At 42.7% G+C, this 23,397-nt stretch overlaps 1 protein-coding gene across 1 annotated transcript in view; it reads left to right on the top strand.

Moving 5' to 3' along the window:
* Window positions 1-10,758: 10,758 nt before the first annotated feature.
* Window positions 10,759-23,397, top strand: part of LOC142246581 (leukotriene B4 receptor 1-like) — a 48,061-nt gene continuing 35,422 nt past the window's right edge. The window contains exon 1 of the mRNA XM_075319652.1: window positions 10,759-10,914. The gene's annotated coding sequence lies outside the window, so the exon portion shown is untranslated. The remainder of the gene's footprint in view (window positions 10,915-23,397) is intronic.

Consider the following 23,397-nt stretch of genomic DNA (forward strand, 5'->3'; position numbering starts at 1 on the left):
GTTCGCTCCGCTAGGCCGCATTACAGCACGGTGAGCTTCCCACTGGGACCTATGATATTTATTCATGTGACGATTCATGGAAGAAGTTGTCAAACTGCTGAGGTTTTGACCTCTACTAACAGAATCACGACAAATTTTACACATCACATAATTTGGGCGATCTTTTTCTATGTCAAAAAAGGACCAGGCTAGGCAAGGCTTAGAGGGCATGCGACCTGCTGAGCCCCCCCGACTAGTGCTCAGAGGCAGAGTGGTGGCTGATGATGCAATTGTAGACGTGCTACCAGTGCTCCGACTCTGTCCTGGAAGGCGCAAGGTAACTTCATCGTCGGTTGCATCCTCCTCCACCTCCTCTGTTGACCTCCTCGAGTGCCTGACTGTGGGTTGACAGTAGGTGGGATCTAGAACTTCCTCATCAATTGTTGTGTTTGCACTCCCCTCCCCCTCAGACCGAGCCTCTTCTTGCCCTGACCGAATATTTAAGTGTTCATCCCAATCTGGTATCTGCGTCTCATCGTCATCAGTATGTTCCTCATTGTCTATAACCACAGGTGTTACAGTTTGTGACAAAGGGTCAACATTATGCTCAGAAACTTGGTCCTCACGGCCTGAATCTGAGTCACAAAGGTTCTGGGCATCACTGCAGACCATTTCCTGGTCTGTACTCACTGTAGCTTGGGAGCAGACCTCTGATTCCCAGGCTATATTGTGACTGAACAGCTCTGCAGACTCAGCCATCTCACTTCCACCATACTGTGCAGGGCTGATGGAGACTTCAGAGCTGGGAGAAAGCAAGTTTGATTGGGATGACAACTCAGAGGACTGGTGTTTTTTGGATGCGGTAGTTGAGGTGGCTGAGAGGGCACTTGTTGGACCACTTGAGATCCATTCAAGCATTTTCCTTTTTTAGCCATCATCTACCTTTGTTCCTGTTGTTCGTGTCCGTAAAAAAGGGAGAACATCGGATTGTCCACGGTAAGTAGTAGACATCTTACTTTTGCTGGTAGATGGTCTATCTTCAGCAGATGTTAATGGAGCTTTGCCACCTTCCCCACGGACAAACCCTTTTTTTCCTTTTCCAACACACCTCTTCCCCTTTCCACCAGCATCTGTCATTTTGCCACTCATGTTGATTGCGACAAGATTGTGCACTTAAAATGTGGTAGTAAAAATTGAGAGGTGGTGTAGATTGCAGCGGTGGTCTAGCTTTATTAACAGCAGAATAATAAAGAATAATTATCCCTGACAATGCAACTACGGCCCTTAAACTGGCAGCATAAATTGCTAGTATAATGGCTAAGTAACAATGAGTTGGAGTGTGCAATGCAGGCAGACGTGCTGCAAATATCTTTGCACTAGTGGGACTATACAGAAGTCCAATAGCCACGTTTAGGATGCCACTAAGTTCACTCAGTGTTTGCTAGTATAATGGCTTAGTAACAATGAGTTGGAGTGTGAAAAGCAGGCAGACGTGCTGCAAATATCTTTGCACTAGTGGGACTATACAGAAGTCCAATAGCCACGTTTAGGATGCCACTAAGTTCACTCAGTGTTTGCTAGTATAATGGCTTAGTAACAATGAGTTGGAGTGTGCAATGCAGGCAGACGTGCTGCAAATATCTTTGCACTAGTGGTACTATACAGAAGTCCAATAGCCACGTTTAGGATGCCACTAAGTTCACTCAGTGTTTGCTAGTATAATGGCTTAGTAACAATGAGTTGGAGTGTGCAATGAGGCAAACGTGCTGCAAATATCTTTGCACTACTGGGGCAATACACAAGTCCAACAGCCACGTTTAGGATGCCACTAAGTTCACTCAGTGTTTGCTAGTATAATGGCTTAGTAACAATGAGTTGGAGTGTGCAATGCAAGCAGACGTGCTGCAAATATCTTTGCACTACTGGGGCAATACAGCAGTCCAACAGCCACGTTTAGGATGCCACTAAGTTCACTCAGTGTTTGCTAGTATAATGGCTTAGTACAATGAGTTGGAGTGTGCAATGCAGGCAGACGTGCTGCAAATATCTTTGCATTAGTGGGACTATACAGAAGTCCAATAGCCACGTTTAGGATGCCACTAAGTTCACTTAGTGTTTGCTAGTATAATGGCTTAGTAACAATGAGTTGGAGTGTGCAATGCAGGCAGACGTGCTGCAAATATCTTTGCACTAGTGGGACTATACAGAAGTCCAATAGCCACGTTTAGGATGCCACTAAGTTCAATCAGTGTTTGCTAGTATAATGGCTTAGTAACAATGAGTTGGAGTGTGCAATGCAGGCAGACGTGCTGCAAATATCTTTGCACTACTGGGGCAATACAGCAGTCCAACAGCCACATTTAGGATGCCACTAAGTTCACTCAGTCTTTGCTAGTATAATGGCTTAGTAACAATGAGTTTTAGTGTGCAATGCAGGCAGACGTGCTGCAAATATCTTTGCACTACTAGGGCAATACAGCAGTCCAACAGCCACGTTTAGGATGCCACTAGGTTCACTCAGTGTTTGCTAGTATAATGGCTTAGTAACAATGAGTTTGAGTGTGCAAAGGGCAGGAGGGTACAGTGGCAGGGTTGTGGGTCTTTGGGTAGAGGAAAGGAAGCCTGCTTTTCTATCCCTCCTAATGGGGAAATGCAGCGAGGAAATCCCTGACCTTAGCTACACAGACGCTGTCATCTTGTGTAGCTGTTAAACTCTGTTTTAAACTCTGTCACCTATGGCTCTGACCCTGCCGGTATGAGCCCTTAAAAGGACTGATAGAAAGTGCTATCCCTAAGCTGTCCAGCGCTGTGTATGGAGCGTATACAGCAGTATCGGCGATAGGAGCTGCGCCAGTGATGTCTGACACCAAGGATGCAGAAGAGATAATGGCGTGCTGAAGGAAAATGTCCGGTTTTATAATGCAGGGACATGTGACATGGACATCCTATCACATGATGCCATTGCTTCTCTTGCTAAAAGTCCACTTAGCTGTGTGTGTGTCTGGGATTGGCTGACATGCTGGCCCGCCCCACTACACGCGCGCGCTTAGGGAAGGAAGATAAGGGAAAAAAAAAATGGCGATCGCCATTATCTATATAGCATTGATCTGAATGCGCTGTTCCCGCACACTATACACTGAAATGTCATAGAAAAAAAAAAAAAAGGAACCAGCACGATTTTTTTTTTTTTTTTTTTTTATTGTAGTACAGTTGGAATAAATCTGTGAATTTTCACTTTTTATATGATGCATGCCAATTTCAGATCGTGCTGGCTACCCTCTCTCTCTGTTTGGTCATAGTTATGCTACAAATTCTGGTGGCCGGTCACCACCATGCCATGCACGCCTGATTTTGGTTTGCTATGTATTCCTCCTGTTGGTAGCTGTTCAGATTCAGTTACCTCACCCCTTTCCACAGGCAATGCTAATTAAGCACCATCTTGGATCTGGTCCGCCTTTATCAATGGTTGCTGTTTGGCACTGGGAGGATCAGTTCTGATATAGTCCTGGTATGGTGCAGAGCTTGCTCCACATGCTGGGACCTGGGCTGGTCTCTATCCACAAGTGCCTTTTTTGCAACATAGAAGCGGTTATATACAGGTTACAGGTATGTGTGCTCTATTATGGTTCTGCTTTTAACTTTATCTAGGAGGCCGCATGGCACATGAAATACAGAATGTAGAGTAGGACCCCCCTATTGAGATTTGCCGTGACGTTGGCAGGGGTGGCTCAAAAAATTGATCAATTATTTGCTAAAAATCTCCCTTTTTTTATTGTAGTACAGTTGGAATAAATCTGTGAATTTTCACTTTTTATATGATGCATGCCAATTTCAGATCGTGCTGGCTCCCCTCTCTCTCTGTTTGGTCGTAGTTATGCTACAAATTCTGGTGGCCGGTCACCACCATGCCATGCACGCCTGATTTTGGTTTGCTATGTATTCCTCCTGTTGGTAGCTGTTCAGATTCAGTTACCTCACCCCTTTCCACAGGCAATGCTAATTAAGCACCATCTTGGATCTGGTCCGCCTTTATCAATGGTTGCTGTTTGGCACTGGGAGGATCAGTTCTGATATAGTCCTGGTATGGTGCAGAGCTTGCTCCACATGCTGGGACCTGGGCTGGTCTCTATCCACAAGTGCCTTTTTTGCAACATAGAAGCGGTTATATACAGGTTACAGGTATGTGTGCTCTAGTATGGTTCTGCTTTTAACTTTATCTAGGAGGCCGCATGGCACATGAAATACAGAATGTAGAGTAGGACCCCCCTATTCAGATTTGCCGTGACGTTGGCAGGGGTGGCTCAAAAAATTGATCAATTATTTGCTAAAAATCTCACTTTTTTTTTATTGTAGTACAGTTGGAATAAATCTGTGAATTTTCACTTTTTATATGATGCATGCCAATTTCAGATCGTGCTGGCTCCCCTCTCTCACTGAAATGTCATAATAGTGTGAGTCAGAGTGACTTAAGGCCCTGTCACACACAGAAATAAATCTGCGGCATATCTGTGGTTGCAGTGAAATTGTGGACAATCAGTGCCAGGTTTGTGGCTGTGTACAAATGGAACAATATGTCCATGATTTCACTGCAACCACAGATCTGCCAAAGATTTATCTCTGTGTGTGACAGGGCCTTTACACTATTACAGCGGAAAGCCAGCTAGCAATTAGCTGTTTTTTTTGCTGCTAGAACCGTTCTCGAACGTATCTAGAACTATCGAGCTTTAGCAAAAAAAGCTCGAGTTCTAGTTCGATCTAGAACAGCCCCAAAATCACTCGAGCCGCGAACTGGAGAACCTCGAACCGCGAACCGCGCTCAACTCTAGTAAAGAGTATTAAAGACAATATTAAGCAAACAATATGCTGATAAATACCATCCCTGCAGATATCACAAAAACAATAATCGCCAGAAACTGGGCCCACAAGAGTGTTGGCAAACTGCCATATATGCTAATAAGGTCCAAGCCAGAATGGTGACCTCCTCATCCAGCACATTCATAGTATCATAGTATCATAGTTTTTAAGGTTGAAGGGAGACTCTAAGTCCATCTAGTTCAACCTGTAGCCTAACATGTTGATCCAGAGGAAGGCAAAAAAAACCCCCAATGTGGCAAACAAGTTCCAATGGGGAAAAAATTTCCTTCCTGACTCCACATCCGGCAATCAGACTAGTTCCCTGGATCAATACCCTGTCATAAAATCTAATATACATAACTGGTAATATTACATTTTTCAAGAAAGGCGTCCAGGCTCTGCTTAAATGTTAGTAGTGAATCACTCATTACAACATCATGTGGCAGAGAGTTCCATAGTCTCACTGCTCGTACAGTAAAGAATCCTCGTCTGTGATTTTATTGATTGATACATCTGACATTGATACATCTGACTGGTACCTTCCCATCGTTCACTACTGTCTTGACAGATGATGCCTCCCCGGGTACGGGTTCAAGCAGTAGCTCTACTCCATTCAGCCTCTGGCCAGCTCCCACTGGGAGCATCAGGAGTTGCTCACATCTTGGTGCTAGTATTACCGGACCACTGGAGGGCACTCTGACAATGTCCATTTCATGTCCCGGGACAGCGTTTCTCTGGAGAGCACAGTTTCTCACCAACTGATGCTGTATTCTTTGCATGGGTCAGTGTATACTGGCACATTGCAAGTACCATGGTCCCTCTCTAGCATATAAGCGATGATCTAAGTCCTTCAAGACATTCATTCCGAGCTTCGCTTCCAAACCCCTTCAAGGAGGGTTTGTCTACCAGCACCACTCTTTTCCGACCAATGTCTTGGCCAAATAGTTTCAGCCTCATCCAAACGATATCCTTCACCGACAGTTGCACATTGTTAGAGGCCTTAAGGTGAAACACTCAACCATCTTCTGGAATCATCATCTGATCAAAATAGCATTCAAACACTTCCCAGGGCATGATGGTGCATTCTGATCCTGTCTCTAATAGGCACTTCACCCTTCGAATTCTGCCTCCAGGATAGGACTGCCAGAGTAAAGATCACTTTTTTTCCCCTCAAGGGCATTGTGAGGAGGACACCACTGCAGTTTGCCTTGCTACGGCAGCGGCTGGTAGTTTAACGCCGACGAGCCATCCTCCGGGGTGACCAGGGACTGACAGTGGTGAGCGAGGTGACCCATCCAGCAGACAGGTCTCGCGCGGTTGCGGTTTCCATGCACAACTTCCCCACGTGACTCTCGTGCCTGGACAGGCATGGAACTGACAGGCCCTTCCTCAACTCTGGATCCTAGAGACCTCCAACCGCAGATTGCTCAGCTCCTTCCTCAGTGCTAGAACTACTTCAGTTAAAGTTCCAGTGTCGGGACCCGTGCTTCCAACTGCTTCAGCACTATCTATGGTCCTCTCAGCCACAGGCATAGACTTCTACTCCATCTGAATGGCAACTTGATATACATCCCAGAATGACAATTCAGGTGTGGACCGGACCATTTCCTACAATTTATCCTGGAGGAATCAGTTGGTCAGTTCAGTAATGTAGGGATCCTGTAATAGCCGGTCCACATCCCGGAACGTCCCCATGCCCTCAGGGTCCAAACGCCACACATCATTCAGAGTTTTCTGCAGGGCGGTGGAGTACTGCATCAGGGACTCGTGCTCTCTCTGAGGACAATTGAAAAAGATGACATGCAACTGTGCCACTCTGGTGCCGCCTACCAGGTTCCCTTCTAACAATTTAAAAAAATTCTCCAACATGTCCCTCTCTGACTCTTAGCATTCCACTACAGTCTGCATTCAACGCTACCTCAGCCTTCAGTTCGGGAGCTAAATTACACATTTTCAAGACACTCCACACCCATTCTGTCCAGTCTGGTAACGTCATGTTTTTCCCATCATACTTGGGCAGATATTGTAAAAGTGTCCCCACCGGGACAGATCCCCAAGGAGCCATAGTCCCAACTGGTGGGTTTGCTACCACCAGGGGTGTTGCAGATACAGAGGGACTATTGCCCTTCCTTTGCAGGTTGAAATTCTGCCGACCACACCAAAATGTGAGACCAAGAGGTTACTTTCAGGATACAGTGGGCCATGAATGAGGAACGAGACCAGACTAGGTTTAAATGCAAACTCTTTATAACCTAGTAAGGGAAACGGGAAGTGGAACTCAATATGAAAAGAAAATATCAACATTTCTAAATGTACAAACAGCAGGTTACTAAACCAGGATCAGCGTGCTGGTCTAGGGATCAATTCCAGTAGGACAAGAACCACCAGAACATAATTTACCTAAGCAGGAAGTAGAGGAACTAAAAGGTGTATATCACTGGGTGTATTAAGGAGCTGTCTCTGGACTAGCACACCAATTAACAATCTTAGCTAAATCTCTATTCCCCCACCCTTCACCCACACATATGAACAAGCAGGAAAGTGCACCAGAGTTAAACACCTGCTAGGAGGAATACACAATATGTAAGATTCAGTATTGCAGTGGTGACTGCTGCGTATTATGTATTATACCTGTTTTTGCGCCAAAACCACTAATGCATAAGTGTGCACACTTGCCCGAAAAAACAGAAAGATATAGGCGGGGCCTGAGCTCAGGACTTACAGTACCAACTGATTTATCCAGGAAGGTATCTGGTACAAAGGGGTATTCACTCCGCTTCCAGCTCTGCAGCAGTTCTCTATGGCACCGGCAATCATGGGGACAGTTCACCTCAGCCTAGAATTCAAAGTCTGATAGGTAGGTTTCAAATGCGGATCACCTCAGAGCAGGAGTCAGGTCCGGTAGAAAGGCCTCAGGTATAGATCACCAGGACAACCACTCCGCTCACAGTTCTCTCTCTGGCAGGCATTTATATTCACTGACACGCAGCTCCATGGCCTCTATTCACACAGCAATCGGCAAGCTCTCTCTCACACTCCTGGTATGCTTGCACAGCAGTCCACAGGCTGTCTCTAACACTCCAGGTATCCAAATCAGACCAAGAAATAGACAGCCACTTTACCTCAGAATCTTCTCGCTTTCTCTCTTTTCCTCTTTCTCTATCCTCCTCCCAGGCTGTGCTGCAGACATCCCTCTGGTGGCTGGGAGGAGACATTGCAGCTGGCTCATCAGGACATGCTACAGCTGGCTCATCAGCCCTCTCACAGTTGTAGCTCTCATAGATATAATTTCTACTATAATAAGGTATTGTGGGTGGCATTACATTGAGGCTATCATAGGCAGCTCTATGACTGGAAGGGGCACCGTGGCTACCTTGGGGCATTCTAGAGAGCTTGTATTTTTAATAGAAGCTTTGTACCGTAAACGTTGTCTGGGAAGTAAACTCTGGAGAGGCTTCTAATAGTTGGAAATTTGGTATGGGTAAGGGCCACTTTACACGCTACGACATCGCTAGCAATTGCTAGCGATGTCGAGTGCGATAGCACCCGCCCCCGTCGTTGTAACGATATGTGGTGATCGCTGCCGTAGCGAACATTATCGCTATGGCAGCGTCACACGCACATACCTGCTCTGCGACGTCGCTGTGACTGCCGAACAATCCCTCCCTCAAGGGGGAGGTGCGTTCGGCGTCACCGCGGCGTGACATCGACGTCACTAAGCGGCTGCCCAATCAAAGCGGAGGGGTGGAGATGAGCAGGACGAACATCCCGCCCATTTCCTTCCTTCCTCATTGCTGGCGGGATGCAGTTAAGGAGAGGTTCCTTGCTTTACCAATGTCGTAGCGTGTAAAGCCATCTTAAATCGAAGCAGTATCTGTGACATTATAACTATAGCTTTAGTACCAGTGCTTCAATGCAGATCATAAAATCCAGTTTCCTCCACCCATGGACCCTGGGCCTGTAAAATAATCACCATTGTGAACAAATAGACAACCATCCTGAGTCACGTGAGAGTTTTTCCTGTGGTGTTTAATCTTCGATATTGAGCGCTGATTGATTGGCCTTGTGTGCCGTGGAAAAAACATTTCACAATCTGCTTTCAGGAAGTGCGGTGAGACAGAGCTGAACATTCAAGACAGGCTTGCATAACTCATGATGCCTGGATGAAACTTTTCTAACATTTGCTATCTCCAGGAGACTGTGTTAACAATATTTTATTGTTTTTTATTGTATTGTTTTTGAAACTGTTATTTGTAGATGTTCAAAGGCAAAGGCTAGAAAATCCCTCTCTCGGACCATCTCAGCAAATTTCCAATGTTTTGCTTATCTGAGGTGCATTTTCATTGCCTTAATTCAATTCACCACAAATCAATAGTACATCAAAGCTGCCAAATGCCCTGCAAATACAACATTATTCTCTTTTTCTCAAAGTGTAATCTTCTTCACTGCTAAGCCACCACACTCAATCTGCACAGTTTCTTCAGGTTTATATAGCTGTCTTTCCCTAACTCTATAGCTAAGCTGTGATGGACTCTTACTATCCAGTTTCACCAAAAAATGTCTGCTGCATTTCCTGCCTCTGATTTTATACAGCCTATTACAATCTTTTCTAATTAATTGGGCTATACCAAGTAATATAGCAGCAAGACATTATGAGGAAGTCCACCTGAGGTTATTTGATCCTTATTTGACTGATGGGTAAAGTGTCAAGGCCAAGTTATGCAATTTGCGTAAAACAAATCATATTGTTCGGATTCGCTGGGCTCCGTGAATTTCTAAAAAGTCAACATAAATTCAATTTGGATCAAACCTAATTGGTCATCATTACCATCATCATCATAACAGAAGAATAAAAAATATTATAAATATTAAAGTTTTGCACAAACATTAGTATCTGCATCTTTGTTTTTTTATGACTCAGTGTCCAGCACTGAACTGCAGGTTCAAGAAGTTTCTGCACCTAATTTGTAAACTTTTTACTTTTTTAATATGCGAGTGTGTGTGTGTGTGTGTGTGTGTGTTTTTCCATGCATTTTCATCGCCGCGTTTTTTGTCTCTTGTTAATGTCATGTTTTAAGCAAAGCTCCTTTATTTTTTATACTTCTTGGTGTTTGCCTTTGACAAAACGTTACTGATGTATGTGTGGATTACATGCCTTTTTCATGCACTTTCGCAGCTGAAATGCCCTTAAAACCTTCATGTGTTTCTTACCTGCAGATTTTCGTCAACTAATACAAGTCTATGGGGAAAATCTGCACCTAAATCTCAGCGTTCCCACCAGAGAAGTTGACATCTGCAAATTTGCAATACGCACTGCAAGTCAGTTTACGCTGAGTAAAAAAGAAACATCGTGGGCATGAGATTTGCTGGAACAGTAAGGCGAAAATTCAAAGAACCAGAAACACACAAAAAATTCATCGTAAGCACATAACCTTAAAAACACATCAGTACCCTGTTGCCTTAAAAGTAGATATTTGGCACTGCACATTGGTATTGTATTTAGTTTCTGGTCCGTAATTGCGCTTAGATTCCTTTCTATTTGCAGTAACCTCATTGATGGTAAATAAATAATGGAAGCAAATTATTCAAGTACCTTCTTTGTGTTAAAAATATAAGTGTGTACTATGTACATTGGAGAGGCATCTGAACATTAATCTATATTTGATGCAATAGTCAGTAGGGGGTGCTGTAGGCCTAAATTAGGATGCACATCGCCTAAGGGCTATAAAAGCTAACCTACAAATGTAAATAGTTGGCAAAAAATTAAGCTACCATATCCTGCATGTAAAGAATTATCATAGAGTTGAGCAAGCTACGAAATAATATTTGAGCAAAATTCATCAGGTTTATTTGAAGAGCATTAGTCAGCTACACGAGGCATGGATTGATTGTCGAGATATTGGAACATTTTAGGTGCTCCATCATTAGTCATCTTATGCATTAGAGTAAAACAGGGTGGGTGGGGTAGAAAGCAATGTGTTGGAGTCTGATTGCGAGATATCAAAGGCAGACATGGGAGAGCAGCGTTTGACAACAAGGATACCTTCTGACACTACAACACATGGGCAAATTACAGTAAAAGTGAGTATTTCTGTAATGTTCTTCTGTACTTTCAGTTCCTATGCGTGGATAACTGACCGTTATTTCAGTAATTGAGTGTTTTGTAATGATTTCTTGAGTAACTAGTTACACTTTTTTATTTCCGTAGGTTTCGTAATTTGTTTTGTAATTTATTTATGTTGCCTGCTACTGCTCAGTATCAGGTAGAAACCAAAACATATGTACAAAATCGTCAAAGCACAGACTATATAGCTAGGTGTTATTCTTATGAAAATATTCATATCTTATATTTGTCAGAAAGAGAACTATACAAAGAGACCCTTATATGGTGTGAACGAACTTCTTTCATTTTTATCAAGCTACAAAATCTGATAGATGTGTTTTCCTCTATCTTATTCCATTGATGTTTCAGGCCAAAGAACACCACAAGCAAATTATTCACTGAACATGACATGAAACGACATCCTTTATTCTTTGTTTTCTATCAGGGGTCATATTGTGCCACTGGTCAGTTCATGTAAATGGACACTTAATGACAAAATAACAATTTTAAAGTTCACTTTCCTTTAGTACAAAAAAACCCATAAAAATGTATTTAGTCTTCTTGAGAAGAAATTAAGTTGACAAAGTATGTATATATATATATATATATATATATATATATATATATATATATATATATATATATATATATGATCCATGCTAAAAGTTTAGTAAAAAAAAAAAAAATGTTTTATACTACAAAGACAAAAGGGCACTCCCCCCATCTGGAGAAAAAAAAAATAAACTCCATAGGACCTAAGGCTTCTCCTTTATGAGAAATATTGCTCAGTGGATCATCCAAGCTCAGGAGAAGGTCACCTAAGGTCACCGCCGATAGTTTCAAAACAGGTTTAGATGATTTTGTAGAACAAAAAAACATTTATGTTTATATAAAATTCTTGTTCTTCATCCTGATCTGGTCTATTGATACTTGGGATTGGAAGAAAAAACTTGTTCCTTAGAGCATATTGGATCATGAATTATAGTAGTACCTTATCTGATTCTTTTTATCCTTTCCCATCCCTTGGTTAAACTTGATAGACATGCCTTTGTTAGAGATGAGTAGACCCATGGATGTTCGGGTTCGGCTGGACTTCAACAAAAAGTTGAGTTCAGGAACCGGACTTGACTCAAACTTGACCCCGGACGCTGAGCCATACAAATCAATGGGGACGTGAACGTTTGTGTTGATAAATGGCTGTAAAATACAGTGAAGGAAATAATTATTTGATCACTTGCTAATTTTGAAAGTTCACTGTAGTAGTAATAGTAATGGCTTGGTGGCTGCAAAAGGAAGCAAACTGGAAGTAAAGGCATTACAATTTTACATACCATGTTTTCCAAAAGATAACATAGCAGTTAGACTCTTTTCTGTCCCGCACATTAAAGTACATGAATATACATTGCTTCCATCGTCCACCTTCTGTGCCAGCATCTGTGATTGGTTGCACTCAGACTGCTATACATGTTCCCTGATGCTCACCCATTGTGACGGTGTTTGTGACTGTTTGTAGTCGGTCTGCTGTATTGTAGTGTAAAAATAAACAGATGGGATTTATCAAAAAAGCACAACCATCATCAAGTCCTGGGTTAGTGGGTTAGTAGTGGAGAGGTGTCTATGTGACACCCCCATTATAACCCTGTAAGTTAAACGAAATATACACAAACTTAGAAAAATCCTTTATTTGAAATAAAAATACAGAAACCCTCTTTCACCCATTTTTTAACCCCCAAAACAGCCCCATAGGTCTGACATAATGCACAATGAGGTCCCATAAAGATCCTCGGCTCTACTACATCTGGAATGCGTGGTGCGCAGTGACATTAGAAAACGGGATTCCTCACTGCAGCCTCCGGAACACACTGAGGGCAGCGAGGGAGCCACTGGCTGTGAGAAGCGATGAAGTCAGTTAAGTCACCGGAGTTCACAGCTGGCAGTTCTCATGGTACCCTCTGTGTGGGCTACCAACTGTGACTTCAGGTGAACTCAGTGCTGCACTGTGTGACATGGCTTCAGAGCAATCCTGCAGTGAGTTCACCTGTGGTCATACGTGGTGAGAACCACTAGCTCTGACCGCAGAGGAACTTGCTACTGGACTGCTCTGCCACTGTGTCACACATTACGTGGCTTCATTCTGCCACTTAATGTATTGGAGAATGGGGAAAAAAAATCCTAATGTGTCGAAATTGCAAAAAGTGTAATTACACAATGCTTTTTGAATTTTTTATTTTTATGGTAAAAGTGACTTTGCAATATGATTATTCATGTCAGTGTGAGTTTGCAGATACCAAACATGTATAGATAGGTTTTTTAATTAAGTGGTGAAAACAAATTCTGAAATTTGCAAAAAAGAAAAGTTTTGCTTATGTCACCATTTTTTGAGATAACTTACTCTTACTTACTCTTAAAGTTACTCTGCTTTGCAGTTCTAAACGCAAATGGCAAAAACAATTGACATGTCAATTGTCTTTGCCATTTGCGTTTAGAACTGCAAAGCAGAGTTTTTGCTCAAGTTTCTGCCACAAAAAGGCTGCAGTTTGAACTGCATAGTGGGGTTTAGAAACCCAAATTCCCATAGACTAAACTTGAAAAGCAGAACACATCCATTTTGGCATTAAACGCTGCAGTTGAAAAAGCAGGTAAAAAGCAGGTAAAAAGCAAAGTGGGGCCCTAGCCTTAAGCAGCTTTTCTCCAGATCTCAGCTGTGTAACTGTGATCTGGAGAAATGGAAGAGTGATTAGACAGTTGATCCTTATATCCCCCTAGGGGTACTAGTAAAATAAAAAAAAAGTTGAAAAAAAGTTTTAAAAATGTAAAAAAAAATTAAAAGTAAAGGGTTAAAAAAATTAAAAATATACACATACTTGGTATCTACTCTCAGAAATGCCCCATCTATCAAAATATAAAATCAATTAATCTGATCAGTAAATGGCATAGTGGCGAAAAAATTCCAAACACCAAAATTAAGTTTTTTGGTTGGCACAAATTTTGCGCAAAATGCAATAACAGGAGATTAAAACGTAGCATCTGCGCAAAAATGCTACCATTAAAAATTGTCAGCTCGAGACATAAACATAAGCAGACAATGAGCCATAGATCATGAAAAATGAGAACGCTATGGGTTTCGGAAAATGGCGCAAAACGTGTGTGACTTTTTATGAATAAACTTGTGAATTTTTTTAACCCCATAGATAAAAGTAAACCTATGTTTGGTGTCTACGAAATCGTACTGACCTGAGACATCCCACCAATACATCAGTTTTACCATATAGTGAACACGATGAATAAAAAATCCAAAAAACTATTGAGCGATCACACTTTTTTTGCAGTTTTTCCGCACTTGAAATTTTTTTTGCTGTTTTCCAGTACACTATATGGTAAAACCTATGGTTTTATTTAAAAGTACAGCTTGTTCAGCAAAAAACAAGCTTGTATATGGCAAGATTGATGGAAAAATAAAAAGGTTACGGCTCTCGGAAGAAGGGAAGCAAAAAAAAAACCAAAATGAAAAAAACGAAAAATTGCCCTGGGGTGAAGGGGTTAAATTAATTAATTTACATTTTATTGCATGAAATAAGTATTTGATACAATAGAAAAACATAACAATATTTGGTACAGAAACCTTTGCAATTATAGAGGTCAGACATTTCCTGTAGTTTTTGACAAACTTTGCACACACTGCACCAGCAATTTTGACCCACTTCTTCATACAAATCTTCTCCAAATCTTTCAGGTTTAAAGGCTGTCACTGGTCACTGTCACATTGAGTTTCAGCTCTCTCCAAAGATTTTCTATTGGCTAGGCTACTCCAGGAACTTTAAATGCTTTTTATGGAGCCACTCCTTAGTTGACCTGTTTGTGTGTTTTGGGTCATTGTCATGCTGGAAGACGCAGCCAAGACCCATCTTCAATACTCTTACTGATATAAGGCCGGTCTTTAAAAAAAACTCTGGTTCAAGACTTGAACCTGAACATGAGCCCGGAAGCCGAACTCCATATAAGTCTTTGGTGACCCAAACATTGTGCTGTAAAATGGTGGTAGTAAGTGCTAGGGTGCTGCAAAGCAGCAGAATTAGACTTCCTGAGTCTCCCACATGGCTGTCACACTGCTTCCGGGTTTACTCATTAGCTCTAATGCATATTCACTGCTTCCACCGCCCACCCTCTGTGACAGCATCTGTGATTGGTTGCAGTAAGACTGCCAGGGTGCCGGTGTCTATTATTGGTTGTGGAGTGTAAAAATACATAAATAATGGGGAAAAATGGTGTAGGGTCCTCCGTATTTTGATACCCAGTGCAAATAAAGCAGATGGCTACAGCTTGCAGCCCCCAGCTGTGCGCTTTATCTTGGCTATGTATCAAAATATGCAGGACCCCATGCGGCTTTTTTAAAATTATTAAAAAAAAATATTTTTAAAAAATGGAGTGCTGTCCACCCTGAATTTTGATATCCAGTCAAGATAAAGCGGACAGTTGGGGCAGGTATTCTCAGGCTGGGGAAGCCCATGGTTATTGGGCCTCGCAGCCTAAAAATAGCAGCCTGTAGCTGGCCTGCAATTGTTGAATCCATTAGATGCGACAATTCCATGGTGTACCCAGCTCATAGCTCTGGCATGGTGGCAATCAGGGTAATATAATGGGTTAATGACACTGTCAAAAAATGACAGCTGTCATCAAGCCCAAGGTTAGTAATGGGGAGGGGTCTATGTGACACCCCCCTCCTCGCCATTACTAACCTTTTAGGTAAAAAATTAACACAAAACACAGAAAAAATCCTTTATTTAAAAAAAAAAATAAAAAATGCCCTCTTTCTCCAATTTATTAACCCCTTCAAATACTGAGACTTACATCCAGTGTACAGAACAGGATATAAGGTACTGTGCAGTTTATATTTACAAAATATTACAGATACTGAGAATTACACCCATCGGATAGGAAAGGTGCAGGTTTGCCGACCTAAACTCTCCGTGCACAGTCCAACTAATGGTCTCACAGGAACAGGTGAGTGAGTTAACGCTTTTGTTTTTTGAGAATTACACCCAGTATACAGGACGTGATAAGTGGTATTCAGCTGGTGACAGTGGTCTGAGTCTGCTATACTGTGCCCAGTGGTGGGCTGGATGGAGAGCTAATAGAGGGTCTGTAGCTGAGTATATTATTATATGGGGCTGGGGGGCCTGAGCTGTGTATATATTATTATATGGGGCTTGGGAGTCTGAGCTGTGTATATTATTATATGGGGCTAGGGGAGTCTGAGCTGTGTATACTATTATATGGGGCTTGGGGAGTCTGAGCTGTGTATATTATTATATGGGGTTGGGGGAGTCTGAGCTGTGTATATTATTATATGGGGCTGGGGGAGTCCAAGCTGTGTATATTATTATATGGGGCTGGGGGAGTCTGAGCTGTGTATATCATTATATGGGGCTGGGGGAGTCTGAGCTGTGTATATTATATGGGGCTGAGGGACCTGAGCTGTGTATAATATTTTTTGGGGCTGGGGGGGGTCTGAGCTGTGTATCTTACATGTGGGGTCTCAGCTGTGTATATTATTATAAGGGATGGGGGAGTCTGAGCTGTGTATATTATTATAAGGGGCTAGGAGGATCTGAGTTGTGTATATTATTATATACATACAATGCAGGCCAAAAGTTTGGACACACCTGAGTTTTCTTTATGTTCATGACTCTGAAAATTGTAGATTCACATTGAAGGCATCAAAACTATGAATTAACACATGTGGAATGAAATACTTAACAAAAAAGTGTGAAACAACTGAAAATATGTCTTATATTCTAGGTTCTTCAATGTAGCCACCTTTTGCTTGATTACTGCTTTGCATACTCGTCATTCTCTTGATGAGACTCAAGAGGTAGTCACCAGAAATGGTTTTCACTTCACAGGTGTGCCTTGTCAGGTTTAATAAGTGGGATTTCTTGCCTCATAAATGGGGTTGGGACCATCAGTTGTGTTGTGCAGAAGTCTGGTGGATACACAGCTGATAGTCCTACTGAATAGACTGTTAGAATTTGTATTATGGCAAGAAAAAAGCAGCTAAGTAAAGAAAAACGAGTGGCCATCATTACTTTAAGAAATGAAGGTCAGTCAGACGGAAAAATTGGGCAAACTTTGAAAGTGTCCCCAAGTGCAGTGGCAAAAACCATCAAACCCTACAAAGAAACTGGCTCACATGAGGACCGCCCCAGGAAAGGAAGACCAAGAGTCACCTCTGCTGCGGAGGATAAGTTTATCCGAGTCACCAGTCTCAGAAATCGCAGGTTAACAGCAGCTCAGATTAGAGACCAGGTCAATGCCACACAGAGTTCTAGCATCAGACACATCTCTAGAACAACTGTTAAGAGGAGACTTTGAGCAGCAGGCCTTCATGGTAACATAGCTGCTAGGAAACCACTGCTAAGGATAGGCAACAAGCAGAAGAGACTTTTTTGGGCTAAAGAAAACAAGGAATGGACATTAGACCAGTGGAAATCTGTGCTTTGGTCTGATGAGTCCAAATTTGAGATCTTTGGATCCAACCACCATGTTTTTGTGCGGCGCATAAAAGATGAACGGATGGACGCTACATGCCTGGTTCCCACCGTAAAGCATAGAGGAGGAGGTGTGATGATGTTGGGGTGCTTTGCTGGTGACACTGTTGGGGATTTATTCAAAATTGAAGGCATACTGAACCAGTATGGCTACTACAGCATCTTGCAGCGGCATGCTATTCCATCCAGTTGGCGTTTAGTTGGACCATCATTTATTTTTCAACAGGAAAATGACCCCAAACACACCTCCAGGCTGTGTAAGGGCTATTTGGCTACTTGACTAAAAAGGAGATGATGGGGTACTATGCTAGATGACCTGGCCTCCACAGTCACTAAACTTGATGCAATCGAGATGGGGTGAGCTGGACCGCAGAGTGAAGGCAAAAGGGCCAACAAGTGCTAGGCATCTCTGGGAACTCCTTCAAGACTGTTGGAAGATCATTTCTGGTGCCTACCTCTTGAAGCTCATCAAAAGAATGCAAAGCAGTAATCAAAGCAAAAGGTGGCTACTTTGAAGAACCTAGAATATAAGACATATTTTCAGTTGTTTCACACTTTTTTGTTACGTATTTCATTTTACATGTGTCAATTCATAGTTTTAATGCCTTCAATGTGAATCTACAATTTTCAGAGTCATGAAAATAAAGAAAACTCTTTGAATGAGAAGGTGTGTCCAAACTTTTTCTGAGGTTAATACTTCATTTTCTGGAACAACTTGAAGGGTGCTAATACTTTTGACTTTGTGTGTAAGGCCGCTCCAATGAGCGATTTTTTTTCTGAACTCTAATCGGACCGAGAAAATACTCGCAGCATGCTGCGGGTGGAATCCGATTCATTTTCACTCTCACCTATACAAGTGTATGGGTGCAAGAGAAACATCGCATTGCACTCGCAATACACCGGTGTAACGCAAGTGCAGTGTGAGAATTGGATCAGCTGACAGTGGAGGAGATAGGGAGTTTAGTCCTTCCCTCTCCTCCGCAGAGCCCACCCTGTCTTCCGTGACTGTGCTGTGACCCCAGGATCGCATCACAGTGGCATGACACTTGCATAACACTCAGCTTGCACTCCAGCAGAGTGGGAGCCAAGTGTTATGCGATTGACTTGCAATAAAACCCATGTGTCCCCAGCCTAAATGTATGTATATGTATATCCCCCATCACATCGCAATACGATGCATCACATATTATTTGTCCAGATACAGTAAATATGATGATTCCATTCAGAGGGTTATTGTTTCTCAATTTCTTTTAAGCCACAACTATTTTTCGTTTGACGAGAGATACTTCCTCCAGACACATGGCGTGAGCATGGGCGCCAAGTTTTCACCTTCCCTAGCTAACCTGGTTATGTCTGTGTGGGAAGAAAACTATATTTTCAATATTAATAACCCATATAGAGATAATATTGTTTGGCTGGGGAGATTTATTGACGATTTGGTATTTGTCTGGAGGGGTAAGTCTCTCGTCTGCAAAATAATTTTTCTCTTATTTGGATTTGAATGATTTCAATCTAAAATTTACTAGTAGTGGTGATGATGTATCAATAAACTTCCTGGATTTAAAATTGACTGCAGATTTGGACAATAATAAGGTTTTGATCTCTCCCTATAAAAAATCCATTGCATGCAATAGTATTTTAATGGCTTCCTCTAATCACCCCAAACATGTCATTCAGAATATTCCTGTGGGGGAGCTTATCAGACTAAAAAGGAATGCTACATCTAGTGATAAATTGGAGGAAGAAATTGAAATGACTTGTAATAATCTAAAAAAAAGGGGGTATCCTAATTGGTCTTTGGAGAGAGCCAAGGAAATAGTGGCAGGCATGGATAGGGTTAAGTTGTTGGAATCTACTAAGAAAAAAAGACAATTTGACTCCAAAAAACTAAGCTGATTTTCAGTACCAATTATAGTCCTCAGTTTAATTCTATTGTCAAAATCATCAGAAAATATCTCAATTTGTTGTCCCAGAATGATATTCTGAAAAATATTGTGGAAAATAATGATATTGCCTTTGTGGCAAGAAGAGCCCCGACTTTAGCTACATTGTTATCACCTAGATTGTTTAAAGATCCTGATAAAATTTCCCCTAATAACTGGTTAAAAACGATAGGATTTTTTAAATGCGGTGCCAACATTTGTAAGTCCTGCGGTTTTGCTAATAAATCTAAGACATTTACATCTAATTCCAATAAAAAACAGTTTAATGTCTGTTCGTTTATAAACTGTAACACGGAGAATGTAGTGTAACTAATTAATTGCAATATATGCCGCATGCAATATGTGGGTTGCACAATGAACCCCATTAAAACTAGAATCCGCAAACACCTATCAGACGCTAGTAATTTGCCTATGGTTGGTGCATCAGTAGTATCCCGACATTTTTCTAAAAAACACAATGGGGACTTACGCGGTTTCTCTTTTATGGGCATAGAGAATGTAAAAAAACCATTGAGAGGGAGAGATTTTCATAAAAAAGTGCTTGCCAGAGAGAGTAGGTGGATATTTGAGCTAGGGACTCGTATTTCACAGGGTTTTAATAACCGCTTGGATATTATTATGCATTATTGATATATTTATACTATGTAATGCTGGTAAACATCCTATTTCCATGTTTTTGTATTTTTTTAGATTTTACGGTCAGGTTATTGGTAGAGTTGAGCGCGGTTCGCGGTTCGTGGTTCTCCAGTTCGCGGCTCGAGTGATTTTGGGGGCTGTTCTAGATCGAACTAGAACTCGAGCTTTTTTGCAAAAGCTCGATAGTTATAGATACGTTCGAGAACGGTTCTAGCAGCAAAAAACCCAGCTAATTCCCAGCTGGCTTTCCGCTGTAATAGTGTAAGTCACTCTGTGACTCACACTATTATGACATTTCAGTGTATAGTGTGCGGGAACAGCGCATTCAGATCACTGCTGTATGGATAATGACGATCGCCATTTTTTTTTTTTTTCCTTGTCTTCCTTCCCTAAGCGCGCGCGTGTAGTGGGGCGGGCCAGCATGTCAGCCAATCCCAGACACACACACAGCTAAGTGGACTTTTAGCCAGAGAAGCAACGGCATGTGTGATAGGATGTCCATGTCACATGTCCCTGCATTATAAAACCGGACATTTTCCTCCAGCACGCCATTATCTGCCTTCTGCGTCCTTGGTGTCAGACATCACTGGCGCAGCTCCTATCGCCGATACTGCTGTATACGCTCCATACACAGCGCTGGACAGCATAGGGATAGCACTTTCTATCAGTCCTTTTAAGGGCTCATACCGGCAGGGTCAGAGCCATAGGTGACAGGTCCTGAAAACAGAGTTTAACAGCTACACAAGATGACAGCGTCTGTGTAGCTAAGGTCAGGGATTTCCTCGCTGCATTTCCCCATTAGGAGGGATAGAAAGGCAGGCTTCCTTTCCTCTACCCAGAGACCCACAACCCTGCCACTGTACCCTCCTGTCCTCTGCACACTCAAACTCATTGTTACTAAGCCATTATACTAGCAAACACTGAGTGAACTTAGTGGCATCCTAAACGTGGCTATTGGACTTCTGTATAGTCCCAGTAGTGCAAAGATATTTGCAGCACGTCTGCCTGCATTGCACACTCAAACTCATTGTTACTAAGCCATTATACTAGCAAACACTGAGTGAACTTAGTGGCATCCTAAACGTGGCTATTGGACTTCTGTATAGTCCCACTAGTGCAAAGATATTTGCAGCACGTCTGCCTGCATTGCACACTCAAACTCATTATAACTAAGCCATTATACTAGCAAACACTGAGTGAACTTAGTGGCATCCTAAACGTGGCTGTTGGACTTCTGTATCGTCCCACAAGTGCAAAGATATTTGCAGCACCTCTGCCTGCATTGCACACTCAAACTCATTATAACTAAGCTATTATACTAGCAAACACTGAGTGAACTTAGTGGCATCCTAAACGTGGCTGTTGGACTTCTGTATCGTCCCACAAGTGCAAAGATATTTGCAGCACGTCTGCCTGCATTGCACACTCAAACTCATTATAACTAAGCCATTATACTGACAAACACTGAGTGAACTTAGTGGCATCCTAAACGTGGCTGTTGGACTTCTGTATAGTCCCAGTAGTGCAAAGATATTTGCAGCACGTCTGCCTGCATTGCACAATCAAACTCATTGTTACTAAGCCATTATACTAGCAAACACTGAGTGAACTTAGTGGCATCCTAAAAGTGGCTGTTGTACTCCATTCGTGCCCCACTGGTGCAAATCTATGTGCAGCACCTCTGCATGACACCCACCTGCCCTGTTTTTAATAAGCTATAATGATAGCAAAAAATGCTGCCATTTAGTGGCATACAAGAAGTGGCTGTTGTACTCCATTCGTGCCCCACTGGTGCAAATCTATGTGCAGCACCTCTGCATGACACCCTCATGCACATTGTGCTACGCTAATTTTATAGCAAACTCAGGGAATTCTTTGCTGCATTTGATCATTCGGAAGGATAGAAAGTGAGGCTTCCTTTAGCTTTTCCTTCTGTTCATAGACAGCATCTCCAAGTCCACACCCGAAGAGCAATTTCTCTTCCACGTGTAAGTGTGGAGAGGCAGCTAGTGCGCATGTGTGTGCCGATTTACCCCAGCTGCAGCCTAACTACAGTGTTTCGCCTAGTGAGTATGCTCAGCCTGACTGTGCCATTCCTGAGGCTAACTCTTCATTTCGGGATACAGCGCATGCTCCCACACTTAGTGCCAAAAGCCTCTTTGCACAGGTACTTGCACTCCGTGCCGGGTCTAAGTCCTGTTTTGTGCCTAGACACCATGCTAAAGCTGATAGTCTTTTTTCAGAGACTGTATTTCATGCTACTGAGCATGCTCAGGCACTTACTGCATCAGAGACTAGGTCCGGTAATGAACTCTTTGGCCCTGCCCCTGATGTGGGGGGCCCATATAGACCACAGGGCATCAGGTGTCCTGACAATGTGGCCAGGCCACTCCCAAATGGCTTGCAGAGGCCCGCCCCTATGACTTGTCACCTCATTATTGATGGTCAGACGATGACTGGTGAGGTGTTTGTGTCGTGGCAGCCATGAGGTCATTATTGAAGTTGCGGTTCCAAATAGGACGCTAGTTATGCCACTCATGACGTGTCACTCTGCTTTTGTCTCCAGGAGGTGCATTGTGGTCCACCCTGGTTTGGGGTGGACCCAGGTTATAAAACGGGCTGGAGCCAACAAGGAGGTGCGCAGTCTTCTATTATGCTCCGAAAGAGCACACCTCCATGTGTTGAACCCATTGCGGCTTTAGGCCAGAGGTAGGCAGGGATAGGGCGCCACCACAGTTGGTAACGCAGAACGGTTAAGACCAGCTCCTGTCCTACAAGTCCTGCTTGTGCAGCCCAGTGGCATTAACAGGCCTGCTGCTGCTGATGCGCCTGCTGTCCACAGGTGTGGCCCCAATGCACACGGTCAGCGTACTGAATGGCCCCTGTGATGTTAACAGGGAGTTCCTGGGCTGGGTGGGCGTGTGGACCCTGTGACGCTAACAGGGCTCCCAGTCTCCAGATCCGAGTGGCGTCTAACTCGGTTCAGGCTACTATTAGTTTCATAGCCACACAGCTCTGTATCCTCCACCTAACCTTCCAGTTGCCAACCTCTCCTTTTCCATCTGGGAGCACGGTGGACACTGACTGCTGATGGGGATATATACCTTTCTCTTTCTTTTCTTATTAATTTTCGTTATATAGCGGTAACATAGTATATACCACCTTATCCAAATCTGCCAGTCCCACCATAACAGATGGTGTTTCTTCATCAAATGTTACTTTTGCTTAACCAACAAACCCACGGACAAAAACTTTTTTCCCCTTTCCAACACACCTGTTCCCCTTTCCACCAGCATTTGTCCTTTTTCAACTCATTTGGTATATGACCAAAAGT

The sequence above is a fragment of the Anomaloglossus baeobatrachus genome, chromosome 1 (genome assembly GCF_048569485.1).
Source record: "Anomaloglossus baeobatrachus isolate aAnoBae1 chromosome 1, aAnoBae1.hap1, whole genome shotgun sequence".
NCBI classification, from domain to species: domain Eukaryota; kingdom Metazoa; phylum Chordata; class Amphibia; order Anura; family Aromobatidae; genus Anomaloglossus; species Anomaloglossus baeobatrachus.